Genomic DNA, 18,561 nt, shown 5'->3' on the forward strand with positions numbered 1-18,561 from the left:
CCAAGGAGCCTGTCCTAGTGACAGACCCGGCCCAGGGAGCCTGTCCTAGTGACAGACCCGGCCCAGGGAGCCTGTCCTATTGATAGACCCGGCCCAGGGAGCCTGTCCTATTGATAGACCCGACCCAGGGAGCCTGTCCTAGTGACAGACCCGACCCAAGGAGCCTGTCCTATTGACAGACCCGACCCAGGGAGCCTGTCCTAGTGACAGACCTGGCCTAGGGGGCTGCTGGAACAGGAGGGGGCTGCTGGAACAGGAGGGGGCTGCTGGCAGAGCCCAGCCCCAATCCCTCCCTGTCTCCTGGGTCCTGCAGCTCCACACCTGCTGGAGAGCTCGGAGATAAGGGAGTCAGAGCTCCGTGGGAAGCAGCAGAGTGAGGGGCAGGAATGGAGCAGGGATGAGCTGCTTGACGAGCAGGAGAAAGTACTGCATGAATATGAAATGTTGTGCATGGCTATGATAAAGCTCGTGTATTTACACAGTCCAGATTAAATATCTGTATTTTATAGAAGTTATGCTTTGTAAAACTCTTCAAGGACACCAAAGGCACTGATTTATTTAATCATTATTTTTGTGAGACATGAGCTGTATCTGTGGGTGGGGTGAGGGTTTTTTAATGCCAATGGACTGCCAGTGTCATTTCACAACTCCTCATATTTGTCATATTTCTCTTACTTTATTCCTGCTCTGAATAAAAATACATGAGAAAAAGTTGTCCTGCCCCACTTTGGGGTTTTTGGTATAGGTCATAGTGCATTTGGGTGCAAATTACAGCATTTATATTTACTTTTTATTGCTTGTTCAGAAAAGGTGCTGATGAATGATATGCACCCTCGTTATTGCCAAAAACTTTCTTTGTGAATAATTTGTGAGTCTGAGCAGAAATGCCAGTAAATGCAGCTGCCAGCAGAGCCCAGCCTGGACCTGCTGGTGAGAGCATCACTCCCTGCTGAGGGCAAAGGGGGCTCTGGGGTCTGCAGGCCAAGCCTGGGCAGAGTTTCCAGCCCAGGAGGGGCAGTGGTGAGCCAGGGCTGGGTGTGGAAGTTTTTAAAACTCGATTACAACGTGGCTGAGTTAAGCTGTGGATGTCCAGGGCAGGAGCTCCCTGCCAGGTGGGGCAGCCAGGTGAGAAGCTGTGGGAGCAGTTCTGAGCCAAGGTAAGGCCACAGCAGAAGGAATGCTTTTGCAGGAGGAAACTCCTGCTATATTGAGAGGTTATTTATCCCCTGTAAGTGCTCCCACATTTCTACCATTTGCACTTGCTTTCCTTTTCAAGCTCCTTTTGCTTGACTTGAACACATGGAGGAGGCAACTGACTGCAGGATGTGGTGTTTGAGCTCAAACAGTGAATGCTGAGCTGAACAGTGTCTTGTCCTGGTTACAAGGAGAAGGAAAGGTGCTGGGTGCTGTGTCCAGAGGGAGCACAAAAGGCTCTGCTGGCCTGGGGGTGCTGGTGTGGTGACCACGGTGCCCCTTCCCTGCAGCCAGCCCAGGCTGCTCTGCTGGCCCTGAGCCCCCCTAACCCGAGCTGAAACCACACAGGGGCTTCCCCGAGGAGGTGTGGGGTGTGCTACAGGGGGGCACTGCTCCTGTCCCTGTCACCTGGAGCCAGCCCAGCCCCTGGCAGGGACTCCAGCTGCACACGGGGCTGCTCAGGGCATCACTGCTGCTGGGGCTGCTGCTCTGAGTTCCCCTGGAGCCCCTGCCACCCTGGGCAGTGCCAGCCCTCACTGTGGGCTCCCCTGGGCAGTGTCAGTGCCAGCCCCTCACTGTGGGCTCACCTGGGCAGTGCCAGCCCTCACTCCGGGGGTCACCTGGAGCTGTTGCTGCACTGAGGCCATGTGGGCTGTCCCAGCTGGGTGGGCACACGGGTGGCAGGATGGCTCTGCAGGGCCTGAGTGCCTCCTCAGGGCAGCTTTTAGCCGTGGAGGGCAGAGTTCAATGGGCAGCTGAGGCTTGCTCTGCACTGCAGGTGCGTCCCTGCCCTCTGAGCAGGGTAAATTTAGCTCCCTCAAGCCTGGCCTCCTGGGGCTGAGATCTGTGCTTGAACTTTACTTGATCAGGCTTTGATTTAGTTGTTCCTTGCTGAAAAGACACCAGGTAATGACCTTACCTGCCCCTTCCTGTTTTATTCACTAATGGAGTCCCCTCCTGCCCCTTTGCCTCCTGGAGACCCTTTGGCCTGGAAGTCTGCAGCACTGTCAGAGGAAATGCAAGAAAGAGCAGCTGTCACCCTGCCAGCGTGACTGACCCACGGGTGACTGCCCTGGCACACCTGGGAGGCCTCCCTGCTGTCAGGGGGTGCTTGCTCCTGCACACAGGGACCCCTCCAGGTGCGACTGAGGGACTCAGGCACTGCTTGTGGCCTTCAGAGCAGGTGTGTGGTGCTGTACAGGTGTTGGTGCTGTACAGGTGTATGTGTTAGTGATGTACAGGTGTGTGTGTTAGTGATGTACAGGTGTATGTGTTAGTGATGTACAGGTGTATGTGTTAGTGATGTACAGGTGTTTGTGGTGCCGTGCCACCCCCAGGTCAGGAGGTGCCTGCACTGTCCCAGCCCTGGCTGTGCTGGGGTCCCTCGTGGCAGGGAGGGTCCCTGTGAGCCCCAGCAGGGTCTGTAGGAAATGGGCCCAGCAGAGCCCAACACTTCCCTGCACTTGTAGCTGTGGTTGGTGCCTGATGCTTGTGAATTGGGACTCTGAATGGTGAGCAGTAAATATTTACGAAATGTAATGGCCAAGACTAAATACATTCATTAGCATATTTATTCTTATTGAGTTGCTGCTTTGTGTGCCTGAGGAAATTATCAAATTGCTTCTATTTGAACTGCTATGTATAATTTTGGGACTGGCATTTTTAGTCTCACATCACTCTGGATTTTGCAATTAGGGTGAGGAAGCATTTGTATCTGCCCCCAGCCCCAGAGTGAGTTTATGAATAGGAAAAGCTCAGTAAATCCATCCTGTTCTGCAGAGCCAAGGTCCCCCTGTGCTCGGGGCAGGAGCAGGAGCTGGGTGGGTGCCCAGGACCCGTCTGAGGCCGAGCCTGGCCTGGCCAGTGCTGCTGGTCCCAGCAAAGCCCTGCTGGAGGTTTGCCCTGCCCAGCCCTGCTGCTCATTGCCACCCTGGCAGCAGCTGACAGCTCCGAGTGCACCAATTAATTCAGTTCAGGGGAGCTGTGCCGTGATCTAAACCCGTCATTTACACTCCTTGTTCCCTGCTCTCAGCTCTGTGTGATTTTTGCTGCGTTTATTTGTTGTTTTGTAAATCGTTTCTGTCTGTCTCGCTAATGGGACAAACATTCCAGTAGGAGGGGCAGGACTGGGGCATTACCTGCTTTCATGTTTACCAGCTGCTGGATTTGAAGTGGTGCCAGGGCTCTGGAGAGCTGCAGTCCCAGTTCCCTTGGGAGCCAGGAGCCCCAGCCCTGGGAGCCTGGGATCTGTGTCTGCTGGCCCGGGGATGGGAACAGGGTCTGGGGGCCAGGGGGACAGCAGGGTCCAGCCCTGGGAGCCTGGGATGTGTGGCTGCAGGCCAGGGGATGGGAACAGGGTCTGGGGGCCAGGGGGACAGCAGGGTCCAGCCCTGGGAGCCTGGGCTCTGTGTCTGCTGGCCCGGGGATGGGAACAGGGTCTGGGGGCCAGGGGGACAGCAGGGTCCAGCCCTGGGAGCCTGGGCTCTGTGTCTGCTGGCCCGGGGATGGCAGGGGATGGGAACAGGGTCTGGGGGCCAGGGGGACAGCAGGGTCCAGCCTGAGAGCCTGGGATGTGTGGCTGCAGGCCAGGGGATGGGAACAGGGTCTGGGGCCAGGGGGACAGCAGGGTCCAGCCTGAGAGCCTGGGCTCTGTGTCTGCTGGGCAGGGGATGGGAACAGGGTCTGGGGGCCAGGGGGACAGCAGGGTCCAGCCCTGGGAGCCTGGGCTCTGTGTCTGCTGGCCCGGGCATGGCAGGGTTTGGGCCTGGGAGCCTCTGGCATGTGGCTGCTGGTCAGGGAGGGGGCAGCAGGCAGCCCTGGGGCCAGACTCTGCTCTCACCTGCTGTAAGCACCAGCAGAGGCACGGCCGGGGCCCTCAGCCCTGTGCAGAGATGAGGCCGGGGCTGTGAGAGCGCCAGGGCCTCACAGGAGCTTCCCACTGACACCACGGGAGAGACCTTGCTACCCAAGTGCTCTGCCTTGATTGATTCCTCCTCATTACAGCCCTGAATTATCTGCAGAGGGAAATGACAAGGCTTTATTTTCTCATGGTGCTTTATCTTCCTACAAAATGCATCCAGTGAAGCTGCTAATGGAAAAGCTTTTAACCCAGGGCGAGGGCGCTGCGTGGCCCTGGCGTGAGGGGGATGTGCTGTGAGGGATGCTCTGGGCTGCACGGCCTGCTGCACCCTCAGAGCTGTCCCCAGGCACTGCTGCCACCCTCAGAGCTGTCCCCGGCACTGCTGTCACCCTCAGAGCTGTCCCCAGTGCTGCTGCACCCTCAGAGCTGTCCCCAGCACTGCTGCACCCTCAGAGCTGTCCCCGGCACTGCTGTCACCCTCAGAGCTGTCCCTGGCACTGCTGCACCCTCACTGCTGTCCCCAGGCACTGCTGCCACCCTCAGAGCTGTCCCTGGCACTGCTGCCACCCTCACTGCTGTCCCCAGGCACTGCTGCCACCCTCACTGCTGTCCCCAGTGCTGCTGCACCCTCACTGCTGTCCCCAGCACTGCTGCACCCTCAGAGCTGTCCCCAGCACTGCTGCACCCTCACTGCTGTCCCTGGCACTGCTGCACCCTCAGAGCTGTCCCCAGCACTGCTGCACCCTCAGAGCTGTCCCTGGCACTGCTGCACCCTCAGAGCTGTCCCCAGCACTGCTGCACCCTCAGAGCTGTCCCTGGCACTGCTGTCACCCTCACTGCTGTCCCTGGCACTGCTGCACCCTCACTGCTGTCCCTGGCACTGCTGCACCCTCAGAGCTGTCCCCAGTGCTGCTGCACCCTCAGAGCTGTCCCCAGCACTGCTGCACCCTCAGAGCTGTCCCTGGCACTGCTGCACCCTCACTGCTGTCCCTGGCACTGCTGCACCCTCAGAGCTGTCCCCAGCACTGCTGCACCCTCACTGCTGTCCCCAGCACTGCTGCACCCTCAGAGCTGTCCCTGGCACTGCTGCACCCTCAGAGCTGTCCCTGGCACTGCTGCACCCTCACTGCTGTCCCTGGCACTGCTGCCACCCTCACTGCTGTCCCTGGCACTGCTGCACCCTCAGAGCTGTCCCTGGCACTGCTGCACCCTCAGAGCTGTCCCCAGTGCTGCTGCACCCTCAGAGCTGTCCCTGGCACTGCTGCACCCTCACTGCTGTCCCCAGGCACTGCTGCCACCCTCAGAGCTGTCCCCAGCTTTGGAGGGAAGGCAGGGATGCCTCACAGCGTGCCCTGGTTCCACCATGGGCTCCAGGCAGCCCAGTCAGCCTGGGGTGGTGCTGGCTGTGCTCCATAAATAGAAAACACATTCCTGGGGGCATGGGAGGAATTATTGGGCAAACCTTCCCTTCCCAGCCAGGCAGAGCACAGAGGAGCTGGGACGGGGCACTTCCACTGCATCCTGAGCCAGCCATGCTTCTCCTCTTGCTACACCTTGTTGGGTTTGACTTTTTAAGCCTGCAGCGTTTTCTAATGATGAAAAAGCAGGCTGGCTGGGCATGTGGGGAGAGAGATGCAGCTCTGAGGAAAAAGATAAAGAGCCTCTGCAAATATTTCTGTACAGAAAATCGAAGGAATGGTAATGAACCTCACTTCCAGGGGAGCTGGATGTGTTTGTGTGGCTGGAGCAGGGGCAGGAAGGGGCAGCTGCTCCCCCAGACTGAGCTGGGCCAGGGGACACCCAGTGACACTCTGGAGGTCAGGGGAGAGGGTCCTGTGCTGTTCCCTCCTGGTGCAGGCTCCCAGGGCAGTGCTGGTGCTGGGTGGGTGGTTGATGCTCTCAGGTGCCTCTTTTGTGGCCATCAGCACCTCCCAATTTAACCCTCTGCAGGGGCTGGGCTGGAAAGGAGCAGCTGTCCCATTACAGCCCAGCCCTGGCAGGAGGGAGCAGAGCTCAGGTTGGGCTCTCCCAGTCTCAGGGGCTCCGGGCAGCCCCCAGCTCCAGGTAGGAGCCTCTGCTCTGGGACAGCCTGGGGAGGGCTGGGCAGGTTCCCTGCCATGGCCAGGGAGGGGGTGCAGGGCTGGGGGCTGTGTCCCACCCTGTGCTGGTGAGGGATGGGGTGAGCACGGGGGGGTTTCCAGGTGGCCTTGCAGCCCTCTGGGGCTGGGGTGGGGCAGCTCCAGGAGCAGGGGGGCTCCTGAAGGCCAGGGGCTCACAGCTGGATTTCATGTTTTAAATGACCCTGAGCCCATTTTCACCCACAGTGTAAATTTGTTCCCTCCAGTGTTTCTACTAAAAGGTGCAAATATCTGGGAAATTCCATATTGTGCAGTGACCTACTTTACAGCTTTTTTTTATGAGTACTGGGAAAACTGCCAAAAAGTCAAGTCTTAATTTTCCTGAGGCTGGGCCCTCGCTGCTGCCTGTGTGTAAGGAGCAGCATGGGGTGAATGCAGCCCGAGCCTGGCGTCCCCTGGGAGCCAGAGAGCAGCAGCCTTGGCTGCCTGGAGCCTGCCCAGCTCTCCAGCAGCTCCTGGCAATAAAACCCACCCTGCTCAGTGCTGCTGCCCAGAGCCTGTGTCTGCCCCGGGTGCCCATGCCCTGGGGTGTGGGGCTGGCTCTGTCCTGTGCCAGTCCCTCCGCCCTGAGCCATCCCCTCCAGGCTGGCTCTCCTCTGTCACTGCAGGGCTTGGACCGCTTGGAAGCAGTAACAAGCTGGGCTCATCAGTCCCAATAATTTTTCCTGGGTGTGTGTGGTTATTTGGGTTTAGAGGGAAGGAAAAGAATCCAACTGACTGTGGCAAGGAGTCAGAGTTGTTTTCCACAGCCATCCTTGAGTCCTGCTGGAGGCATAAACGCGGAGTGGGAAGAGGCTGAGGGGCTGCAGTTCCAATTAGAGGCCATCTGCTGGAGTCCATGGGCTGCAGGTGATTTGTACAGAACGGTCTCAGGGCTGTGGATGCCTCGGCTGGCTGGGGAGGGAAGGAGGTCAGTGCTTACCTGAAATCTGCCTGTTATTGGCTGTGCTGCTCACTGTTTCTGCAAGGCATCATTTAAAAACAATTTTTCTGAATTGCACCATCTGGAGGGAGGAAGAAAATCGATGGAGTATTTACATGAGGCTGGGCACTGTCCCCAGCCTGGGGCCCTGCTGCTCCTGGGTGAGAGCTGGATCAGGGCTGAGGGGAGCAGGAGCCCAGGCTGGGCTGTGCTCTTGGCTTCCTGCAGTTGCACCTTAGATAGTTATTGACCCTGGCTCAGCTCCTTTGGGATCAGCTGCTGTCCCAACAGTGTTCAGTGGCGTTTTTCAGACAAACGAGGTTCAAGCACTTCCTCCCAATCAAAGGGATGGGGCACCTGTTGCAGGAGGGCAAACCTGGTGGCAGGAGATGCTGGGGTGGGGCTGCTTTGGTGACCGTGGAGGCCCTTGTGCATCATTTCTCACTTGGGAGAGTGCCCAGCTCTGCAGGTTCCTTGTGCTGCTCTGTGCCTGAGGGGTCTGCTGGCTGCTCTGAAACTGTTTTCAGCCACCACTGCTGCTCGTTGTGCTGGAGCTGGAGATAAACCGAAGGTGAACAAAGGGAGGATTTGAGGAAGGCCGAGCCCAGCTTTGCCTCTGCTGCCTCCCAGCACGTGTCTGACACCAGCTGGCAAACCTGTAAACAGGAACCTGCAGCCCTACTGATCCTTGTGAGAGCCCATCCCAGAGCTGGGGAGTTGCTGCTCAGCTGCACCCTAAAACCAGCCCAGGGTGGCACAGCTTGTGCTCCCCGTGCCCCAGCCTGTGCTGTGCCTTGGGCTGTCCCCAGGCCAGCCCCACCTTCCCCTGCAGCATCCCAGTGTGGGACCGTGTGGGCTCGGGGAGCAGTGACACACAAACTGGGGCAGGTAGTTTAGTTTGTGACACACAAACTGGGACAGGTTGTGACACACAAACTGGGACAGCTGCCTTGCCCTCCTCACTGGGTGCTGCCCACAGTGGGGGCTGTCCCTGCCCTTTGGTTTTTGCAGAATGTGGAGGTGGCACTTGGGGCCACGGTTCAGTGGTGGCATGGCTGGGGAATGGTTGCTCTGAGAGGGCTTTCCCGGCCCGCTGCTGCAATCCTACACTGAATATTGTGCTTGTTGGTGTCACTGTAGCTGGGACAGCAATTCCTCTGTCCTCTTCCCACCGTCCAGCCCTGCTCAGGCTGGGTGCTGAGAGCTGGCCCTGCCAGGGCAGGGGGCTCAGGGCAGCAGCTCCAGGAGCTGCCCCAGCCCCACTCCTGGGGCAGCCAGGACTGCAGGCAGGATAAATGCTCCTCCTTGGCTCCACTCGCGGGAAAATGTCCCCAGGAAGGAACGGCCTGGCCTGCTCAGTGCTACCTGTGCTTTTCAGCTGATTGAATTTCATTGACCAGGTTAATATTGAGCCCTTGTGCAATTACTGGCAGAGAATGGAATATCATTTTTTTTGCCTTGCTTTTGAGCTGTGGAAGGAAGGTTTATATTTCAAATGTTCTTTTAATCGTGCAAGCAGGCTCTTGAAAAAGTCCCTTTAATTTAGGGCAGGCTGGAAGAGTGCAGTTCATGAGGTTTTTCCCCAAGTAAAACTTTTTAATTTTTTTTTAATGCTGAACTATAGTTAGAGAAACATTAATCTTCATTACAGAATAAGCTTGATGTGAACCTGTGTGGCCTCTGTGACCAAAGCAGTCTTACTGTGTAGCTCGGGGAGCAGGACTGGGGTGGCTGGTGGCTGTATGTAGCTTTGGTTTGGGTTTTTTTCTTCATTGTTGGCTTTATGGCTGTTCAAAATCTTACTGTACAGGTGCAGGTTTTTGGGTTTTTTTTAATGGAAATAATCCCTTCCTTCAGGTCTCAGCTGCACCAAGAGAGTGTTGGCAGGCTAAGGGCAGGCTGGGTCTGCACAGGGCAGGGATTCATGGAGAGGACAGGTGGCACCAAGCAAGGAAGGGGAAGGTGTTACTGAGGTTTCTGTTTCTGGGTACTCCCAAAAAGGGTCTCAAACAGGGTCCGAAACCTGCAGCTTTGGCTTGACATTTAAATGTTCAATTTAATGAAATTTGGAACATCTAAGATCAGCTGGAATATTTTCTGTGCTGAATCTGTTGCATTAAAAATAACAACAAACACGGAAATGGAAAACGATGGGACGCCTGTTTTGACACTTCTGACAGTGTTTAATGACACGTTGTCAATGGATTGGTTGGACGTGGCTTGAATGAGGAGCAGCCTCCAGAGAAACCGGGGCCAGGCAGTGCCCGGGGGGTGCGAGAAGCTGCAGGGCTGCTGGAGCCTGGGATGATGCAGGGGTGCTGCTGGGGTGCTGCTGGAGCCTGGGGTGCTGCTGGAGCCTGCGATGATGCAGGGGTGCTGCTGGGGTGCTGCTGGAGCCTGGGGTGCTGCTGGAGCCTGCGATGATGCAGGGGTGCTGCTGTAGGGATGCTGTGGGAGCCAGGGGTGCTGCAGGGGATGCATCCAGGGATGCTGTATCGGGCAGTGAGATTTGTCCCGCAGCTTCCCCGATGGCTGTGGCAGCCCCCAGCCCCGTGTGGGACCCCCCCGGCCCCGTGTGGCAGCCCCCAGCCCCGTGTGGGAGCCCCCAGCCCCGTGTGGGAGCCCCCCGGCCCCGTGTGGCAGCCCCCGGCCCCGTGTGGGAGCCCCCAGCCCCGTGTGGGACCCCCCCCAGCCCCGTGTGGCAGCCCCCGGCCCCGTGTGGGAGCCCCCCCCCAGCCCCGTGTGGGACCCCCCCCCCCAGCCCCGTGTGGGACCCCCCCCCAGCCCCGTGTGGGAGCCCCCCAGCCCCGTGTGGGAGCCCCCGGCCCCGTGTGGGAGCCCCCCAGCCCCGTGTGGGAGCCCCGAGGCCCATGTGGCGCCCCCAGCCCCGTGTGGGAGCCCCCCAGCCCCGTGTGGGAGCCCCCCAGCCCCGTGTGGGAGCCCCCGGCCCCGTGTGGGAGCCCCCCGGCCCCGTGTGGCACCCTCGGCCCCGTGTGGGAGCCCCCAGCCCCGTGTGGGACCCCCCCCAGCCCCGTGTGGGACCCCCCCAGCCCCGTGTGGGACCCCCGAGGCCCATGTGGCGCCCCCAGCCCCGTGTGGGAGCCCCCCGGCCCCGTGTGGGAGCCCCCAGCCCCGTGTGGGAGCCCCCCAGCCCCGTGTGGCACCCCCGGTCCCGTGTCTCGGTGCTTCCACCCTCGGCTCCCTCCTGCCCAGCCCTCCCCTCCCCGCAGCCCGGGTCGCTGCTGCCGGCGCTTTTGAGGTGATTTGTGAGCATTTGTGAGTCGGAGCAGCGAGGCGGGAGTGGAGCAGTAGTGAACAGGATCCTGCAGACTGGGAAAACTGCTGACTTGGAGAACGCAGCGCTTCCAGCTCCCAGAAAAGCGCCGCTAATAAGTTTGTTTTCATGTTGTCTTTACGTGGTTGCGGCTGATGAATCACGGCAGGTTCAGCCCTGAAAATCACATTCAAACACATGTGCTCATCCCAGTCCAGGAATCTTCATTATCCAGGCTGCCTCAGCTTGGCTCCTGGTGTTTTAGCATTAACTTGTGTTTGCCTGAACGAGATTTGGGCAGCCCTACAATTGAGTAAATAGGTTTTTTTAATTCCACACTGTTAACATCGCTGGTACTTGTAATTGCAAATCTGTAGAGTCAAGAGCAGAGCTCACCTGGGGAGCGCTGCCTCTCCACCCTGGGCACAGACCTTTCCTTCCTGCTCGTCTGTCTGCCCCTTCTGCAGTGTTTGCTTAATTTGGGCTGTCACTGCTTACACAACAGCTCACTCTGGCCTGCAGCTCTCAAGGTCAGGCTCAGGTTTATCTGAGCAAGCAGCCAGAGCCTGCATGGGGCTGGGGGAGCCCTGGGTGGAAGGGGTAACACAGGATAGCACAGAGCTCCTTTGGCAGGTGTAACAGGGATAGCACAGAGCTCCTTTGGAAGGTGTAACAGGGATAGCACAGAGCCCTGGGTGGAAGGGGTAACAGGGATAGCACAGAGCCTTGGGTGGAAGGTGTAACAGGGATAGCACAGAGCCCTGGGTGGAAGGGGTAACAGGGGTAGCACAGAGCTCTGGGTGGAAGGGGTAACAGGGATAGCACAGAGCTCTGGGTGGAAGGGGTAACAGGGATAGCACAGAGCTCTGGGTGGAAGGGGTAACAGGGATAGCACAGAGCCCTGGGTGGAAGGTGTAACACAGGATAGCACAGAGCCCTGGGTGGAAGGGGTAACACAGGATAGCACAGAGCCCTGGGTGGAAGGTGTAACAGGGATAGCACAGAGCCCTGGGTGGAAGGGGTAACAGGGATAGCACAGAGCTCCTTTGGAAGGTGTAACACAGGATAGCACAGAGCTCTGGGTGGAAGGGGTAACAGGGATAGCACAGAGCCCTGGGTGGAAGGTGTAACAGGGATAGCACAGAGCTCTGGGTGGAAGGTGTAACAGGGATAGCACAGAGCTCCTTTGGAAGGTGTAACACAGGATAGCACAGAGCCCTGGGTGGAAGGGGTAACAGGGATAGCACAGAGCTCTGGCTGGAAGGGGTAACACAGGATAGCACAGAGCCCTGGGTGGAAGGGGTAACAGGGATAGCACAGAGCCCTGGGTGGAAGGGGTAACAGGGATAGCACAGAGCTCCTTTGGAAGGTGTAACAGGGATAGCACAGAGCTCTGGGTGGAAGGGGTAACAGGGATAGCACAGAGCCCTGGGTGGAAGGGGTAACAGGGATAGCACAGAGCTCCTTTGGAAGGTGTAACAGGGATAGCACAGAGCTCTGGGCTGCAGTGGTTGTCTGCTGTGGGTGCTTAGGGAGAATTACTTCAGAGCTGGGGCCCTGCTTACAAAAGATGTGTTAGAGAGTTTGTGTGAATTCTGGGAGCTGGCCTGCTGGTCAGTGAGCTTTCTTACACCAGCCCCTCTTTAATGGCTTTGCCTGCTCGCTGGAAACACCCAACAGGGCAGTTGGCCACCTTGAAATGCAGGGAAAGGAATGAAACCTGGTTGTGGTAATTCGCCTTGACAACTTTTAATTGTAAAACTGGGACAGGCTGGAATTTATCAGCACTGAGTCATCTTCCATTAATTCCACCTGAGGTCTGATGAACTTTGGGGTGCATCAAAGCTGTCCCTGTTTTCCAGTTGATTCCTGCAATGTCTGAAAGCTGTTGTGGCACCGAAGGCTTTGGACACCAGAGCTGCTCCTCCTGTTTCTTAGTCCTGACTTCGTGGTCCTGTCCCTTTGCCACCTATCCAGGGTCTTTGCAAAGGTAAAGCCAAAGGCAGTTAAGGCCAGGATATGCAGAGCAGTTTCTGGCTGTGGGAATGTGGAGGGTTAAAAATGCACAATAAATAGCAGCAGCACAATCCTGGGCTCTGATGTATTCTGCCAGGCGTCCGTGCTGTTTTCAGGCTCATGCAGCTGGCAGTTTTGTGTTTCCAATATCTTAGAAAGTGGAGCCATAGAATTTCAATCACCTTCCATCTTACCAGGAGCCTGACTCCTCCAGAATAACTCAGAGGGATTGACTCAACCATATTTTTCATGTTTCCCAAATGAGAGTGCAATGCCATGGAAATCAGGAAACGGGCAGCAGGGCCATCTCCATCCGAGGAGATGAAGGTCAAAGACACCTTCATTCTTCTCAGCGTTTTCCCTCCCAGATGAGTTGAAAAAAGGGGAACAGTGCAGGCAATCAGTTGTGGAGAAAGCCAATTCTTGAGGCGTGTTCGAGGATGGAGAGTGGGTTCCTCTGATGGCAGGCTCTGGGTGCGGTGGTGTCCCCTCCTGCTGTGTCTCAGAGCTCCCACATGAGAGGCAGCCACATTAGAATGGCTTTGTGCATGCCTGACCCTCATGTGTAACCTCTGCTTTCCCCGCTCTGTGGTGCGTTCTGCAGCTTTCCCAGCCCCTCGGTGCCCCTCGGTGCCAGGCTGGCAGGAGCCCTCTGTCCCCTGGCACTCACCTGACCCTGCTTTGCCCATCCTCCCTGCCCAGTGCCACGTGCCAAAGCTGGAAATGCCCTGAACCAGCTGCCATCTTCTGTTCTCTCCAGACAGCTTTTATTCTTTTGTGTGCAATGCAGGTAAACAATGCTCAGATTACACACAACTCTTACATTTCAGTGTGTGTTAGGGGCAGTCAGGGAATTGCTCCTGTGTCAACCAGAGCAAACAACTCCCCCCTCCTACACCGAGGGCAAGACCTGTAGAGCCTTGACTTTGTCCACCTTTGATAAAAACTGGTACTTTTCTTCAATGAAACCTTCATCTGTGTTTGTGGCATCCCTTTGCTTTGCACACTCCCTGTCTAGAGAAATCCTCACTCCTTCATGCTGTCTGAAATAATGCCAGTGATTGCCTGGAAAACAAAATGCAAACCCACTTTCACCTCTTGGGTACCAAAGTTCCAGGGTAGATTTAACCCAGGCCAGTTTCTGTGTGTTGTGCTTTTTGTCTTCACCTGGTTCTCACAGGTACTTATGTTTGTGTTGAATAGCCACAGTACAGCAGCAATTTCTTGATGTTAAGTCCCATGGCTTTAGTCTGTCCTCTGCTTTCAGTCCAAGGAATAATCACAGCAAAAAGCAGGATGGGTGATGGGAGTGGGATACAAACAGCCTCTGCTTGAGGGAGGGCTGGGGGGACGTCCAGGGGTGCTGTGGCACAACCTGAATTGTGTCTCAGGCTGGGCAAGTGCTACCGAGCCACTGCCAGGCACAAATGGCCTTTGTGAAATGTTTTCTTTATCAAGAGCTTCAAAGAAGCTTTTTAGTTGTGGTTGCAAGTCAGATCTCCAATTTTATTATTCTGAAAGGTTAAAAATCAGCTGAATTGTAATGTTCTTTCTTTGGGGTCACTCTGCAGTACTCAGCCTGGAAAGGAGGGAGATGCTTTTCACCTCTCCTGAGGCTGAAGCTGGACTTCTTTTGTAGTAGAAACACAACCACAATAGCAATGAAATGAATTTTATTAAAAGCCCAAACCAATGTATTTACAAATGGCAAGTATATTCTACCTGCTCCATGTATTGCAGTGTCTACTGGGCTGCTCTTATTAAAAATGGGCAGAGATTTATAAGGACTTTGTCTGTCTAAAGCATGGGGAAAAAGCTGAATATCAATTTACGACATGGGATTTTTTTTTCAAGTGTAGTTGATGGAAACTGTTTACTGAGTTTTGTGTGAAAACCTTCAACCTGTGAATTTCAATTTCATAGTTCATTCGTACGTGGGAAGTTAATCTGAGCTGTGAGCAGTTCTGATCTGATTAGCAGGGCAGGATCTCTGGCTGGCTCTGCGAGGGTGGGCAGGGTCCCTCCCCAGGAGGGTTTGTCTGCTCTGCTGGTGCTCCTCTGAGTGCTCTGGGGGTGCAGAGACACAGAACAGCCCACAGATCCCACCAGGGTTTGGCCTGGAGGGGTCCCAAAGCTCATCTTGCTCCAAGCCCCTGCCCTGGGTGCTCCAAGCCCGTCCAGCCTGGCTCTGGACACTGCCAGGGCTGGGGATGTTCCTCTTGCCTCTGGACAGGGTGTGGGACCCCTTGAGCTGCCTCTCTCCACGTTCAGATCAGGGGATTCTCACTTTGATTTTGGGTTTCTGCCAGGAGCCTCAATTGCCCTTTGTCCCCACCTCACACAGAACAGAGAATGCCTTTTCATGTTTATTGCCCAGACACTTGCCCTGGTATCCCAGGATTTTATCCGGAGTGACTTGTCCCAGTCTTGTGGAAATGGCAATGATGGAAGATGCATCAGCAAGTTCCAGTCCTGTTTTGTTTCCAGGGGTGCCCATCAGCTGCTCAGCAGCGCAGAGGATGAGCTCACAGGGCTCCTCTGTTACTCTCTGGAAGGTTTTGCTCAATGAGACAGGTGGGAGAGAGGCAAGGTGAACTAAAGTTTACCTTCTTTCATACGTGTCTAACAGGATACGATTAAATATTAAAACTATGCAGTTAATTCTGCTGTATTTACCAAAAGGAGATTTTCTGAGGAGTGGTTGTTATGGAAACAGTAGCCCTCTGTCCTTCCACTTGGAAAGGATTTATTTTAAGGGAGCTAAAACCCTTTAAATATTCAGCAAGTATAAAAAGGTGAGATCATAATATTCATCTTACATCTTCTCTGCAAAGCTTCAAAAACTTCCCTGACACTGAGAAGCAGGAAAGGCTCCAGAGCCTGTCCTCAATGTGGAACAGGGAAGGGACTCAACATAAGGGAACTAGGATGTGGGCAAAGGGAAGTGGAGACCCATGGACGTGTAGGCACCTGTCCAGAGACCCCGCTGGGCACTGCCCTTCCCTTGGGCACTGCCCTTCCCTTGGGCACTGCCCTTCCCTTGGGCACTGCACCCCGTGCCCTGCTGGCACTGCCACTGCTGTCACTTGCTGTGGGACACCCCCTGTTTGCAGGGTGCCTGTTTGCTCTTTGTAGGGGCTCTATGGGACACCCCCTGTTTGTAGGGGCTCTGTGGGAACAGTGCCATTTTTAGGGGTTCTATGGGACACCCCCTGTTTGTAGGGTGCCTGTTTGCTGTTTGTAGGGGCTCTGTGGGAACAGTGCCATTTTTAGGGGTTCTGTGGGAACACCCCCAGTTTGTAGGGGCTCAGTGGGACACCCCCTGTTTGCTGTCGGTGGGGGTGCTGTGGGGACAGTGCCATTTCTAGGGGCTCAGTGGGACACCCCCAGTTTGTAGGGGGGATGTAGGACACCCCCATCTGCAGGGGCTCAGTGGTCTCAGGGCTGGGCCGTGCTGGGGTCTGGGTGCCCTCTGGAGCCTCTCCTCACACTGTGCAGCAGCTCAGAGTGGGTCTCTGTGGGGTGTGGAAGGAATTTTGTGTTCAGTGAACCAGAAATCAGCACCAGGGTGTCTGGGATGGCAGCTGCAAACACTGTAATTTGCTGAACAATCACAGGCGTTAAAAAACCCAACAAACCAGTTCCTGGGCTAATGTCAAAATAACCCACCTGAAGCTGCAGCAGGAAAATTGTTCCCTCAAGTATTTTCAAACTAAAAATCAAGCTTCAGCTTTGCTGCATTCCCGTTTCTTTTGTGCTTGCTTTCAAAAAAAACATTTAGAGCTCAACTATAGGTTAGAGAATTTTTTCCTCCACTGAAAATGAATTATAAATATACCTTGAATTGGAATTTTCTATTTCTTAACCTTTCTTTGGCTACAGTACACATACTGGTGTGTTGTGTTTCTGACACTTTCCTGGCTGGGGTTTCTTCCCACAGTAGTTATTTTCATGTTAGCCCACGGATGTGGTGAATCTGAGCATTATAATGGGGTATATTATATATATATAATATATATATAAATGGCAGCCCCCCAGCCTGGCAGCCCCTGGGGCTCTGTTCCACGGGCTCACCACCAGCCCTGGCAGCACATGCCAAGCACAGTCCTCTCCTATGCAAGCGTTTTGATTTTAATTAGCAAAGACAGTGCTCGCAAACTCTCGTCTGAATTCAGCCGGCAATGTTTCACTGTGTGCCAGGAAGAGTTTATTAAGCCTCCAGATCAAGCAGGAGCTGACCACAGCATGGGAAATCAATGCTGCTTTAATAAATGTTTTGCATTTGAGAAGGGGAGAAGGGGAGCCTCACTTTCAGTGGGAAAAGCTGGAATTAACATTTTCCAAACTCCTCCCAAGGCAGAGCTTTGGCAGGTGCAGGGGGGGAAGGCTGGATGCTGGCACCAGCTCTGGGGTCATGGGGCTGCTGCTGCTGCTGCCTCTCAGTGAGGGGGGCTCAGGGTGAGCAGTGACCCTGGTGCCTCTGTGGTGACCCTGTGGTGCTTTGTGCCAAGCTGTGCTGTGGTTGTGGTGTTTGTCTGGGTGTGAGCTGGGGGCTGCAGCAATCACTGGCCACTGTTTGCTGGTCCTTTGCAGAGTGTGAGTGTCACCTCCAGAGACCACAAGTGCTGGTGGTCTGAGGAAGGCCAGGGTTTCTGTTCCACCTGAGCTGTGCTGGGCTCTGCTCCTCAGGAGGCTTGTTCTGGCACTGTACCCTCCTGCCAGCTCCAGCCCCAGAGCCCCAGCGTGGCTTGGGCTGGGGAGACCCCAAATCCCCCCAGTGCCAGGGCAGGGGCACCTCCCACTGCCCCAGGGGCTCCCAGCCCCAGTGTCCAGCCTGGCCTGGGGCACTGCCAGGGATCCAGGGGCGGCCCCAGCTGTGCCAGGCCTGCCCACCCTGCCAGGGAAGGATGTTATAGTAATTCTCTCTCCATCACAAAAGCACAGAGCTGCCCCTGCAATGAGGCCATGTCTGGATGAGGCGCACCTTGGGCACGGGAGCTGGAAGGACAAACCCAGCAGGGATCTGCAGTTCCAGGGGGCAGCAGAGGGGTTCCAGGGCAGGGGGAGGAAGGAGGAAAAGCCACGAGCCTGGCTGTGGGGTGTCTGGAGGCAGCCAGTGGGCAGGGGGAGGCAGCCCCAGCTGCTCTCTGCCCCCTCAGGAGGAGGAATTGCAGCCAGTCTGATTTTAGCATGGCAGTGCAGGGGCTTCTCACCCAGCATCTGATCCGGCCCTCTCTGCTTTATGAGGTCTGACAGGAGCCCCACATAAAATCTGATGGCTTCAGGCAGGTGATTAGTGTAAGCACTGTGTATAATTAGTGAAGATGTTTATCGTGCAAATTAATGGAAATGAAAGCTTTACTCGTGCACATTAAATTGAAGTGCCTGTGTGGGTATAGATGTGCAATGAATTCTCTTTTATATGTAAGTGGAGTGGATTCTGCTTTTCTTATTTATATATATGTGTGTGTAATGGATTCAATTTATATATGTATAAAATGTGCAATGAATTCAATTTATATATATAATATATAAAAATATATTATCTCTATAGATAATGTGCAATGAATTCAATTTATATATATAATATATATAATATATTTAATACATTATATATCTATATAATCTCTCTATGTAAGTGCAATGAATTGCAGTATTTTTCCTGGCTGCCCTGGGGATGAGTCCTCCCTGCAGTGCTGCTCCCGTTGTGAGGGTGGCAGTGGGATTTGCAGCCTGTGTGTGGGGATGCTGTCAGTGAGCCCATCCTCCCTGGGTGCTGATCTCACACCCAGGCCAGGCTGTGTGATAAAGCAGCCCAGCAGCGCGCCCTGCTCCCCCACTCTGGGATTAAACTCCCAAGCATGCTTAAAGCTATTTCTGTATTTTATCTTATTTTGTATTAAAAACTGGGTGGGGGAAGGGAATTTGGAGAAACTTGTGTGTTTATAATCCATTCAGTGTTGACCCTTCTTATCTTGCTCATGCTTTGCCTTGGGAGTCAAGAATATTTTATTAGTTCTTAGGGTTTTATGCACTTCCAAATAAAGTCCCTATACTGGAAAGCTGCTGTCCAAGCACCCTGCTTATATCATCTCCATCAATGTTGCTCCAGAAAAGGAATGCACTGAAAAAATGAAATTCAGAATGAAATGTGAGA

The sequence above is a fragment of the Agelaius phoeniceus genome, chromosome 15 (genome assembly GCF_051311805.1).
Source record: "Agelaius phoeniceus isolate bAgePho1 chromosome 15, bAgePho1.hap1, whole genome shotgun sequence".
NCBI lineage: Eukaryota > Metazoa > Chordata > Aves > Passeriformes > Icteridae > Agelaius > Agelaius phoeniceus.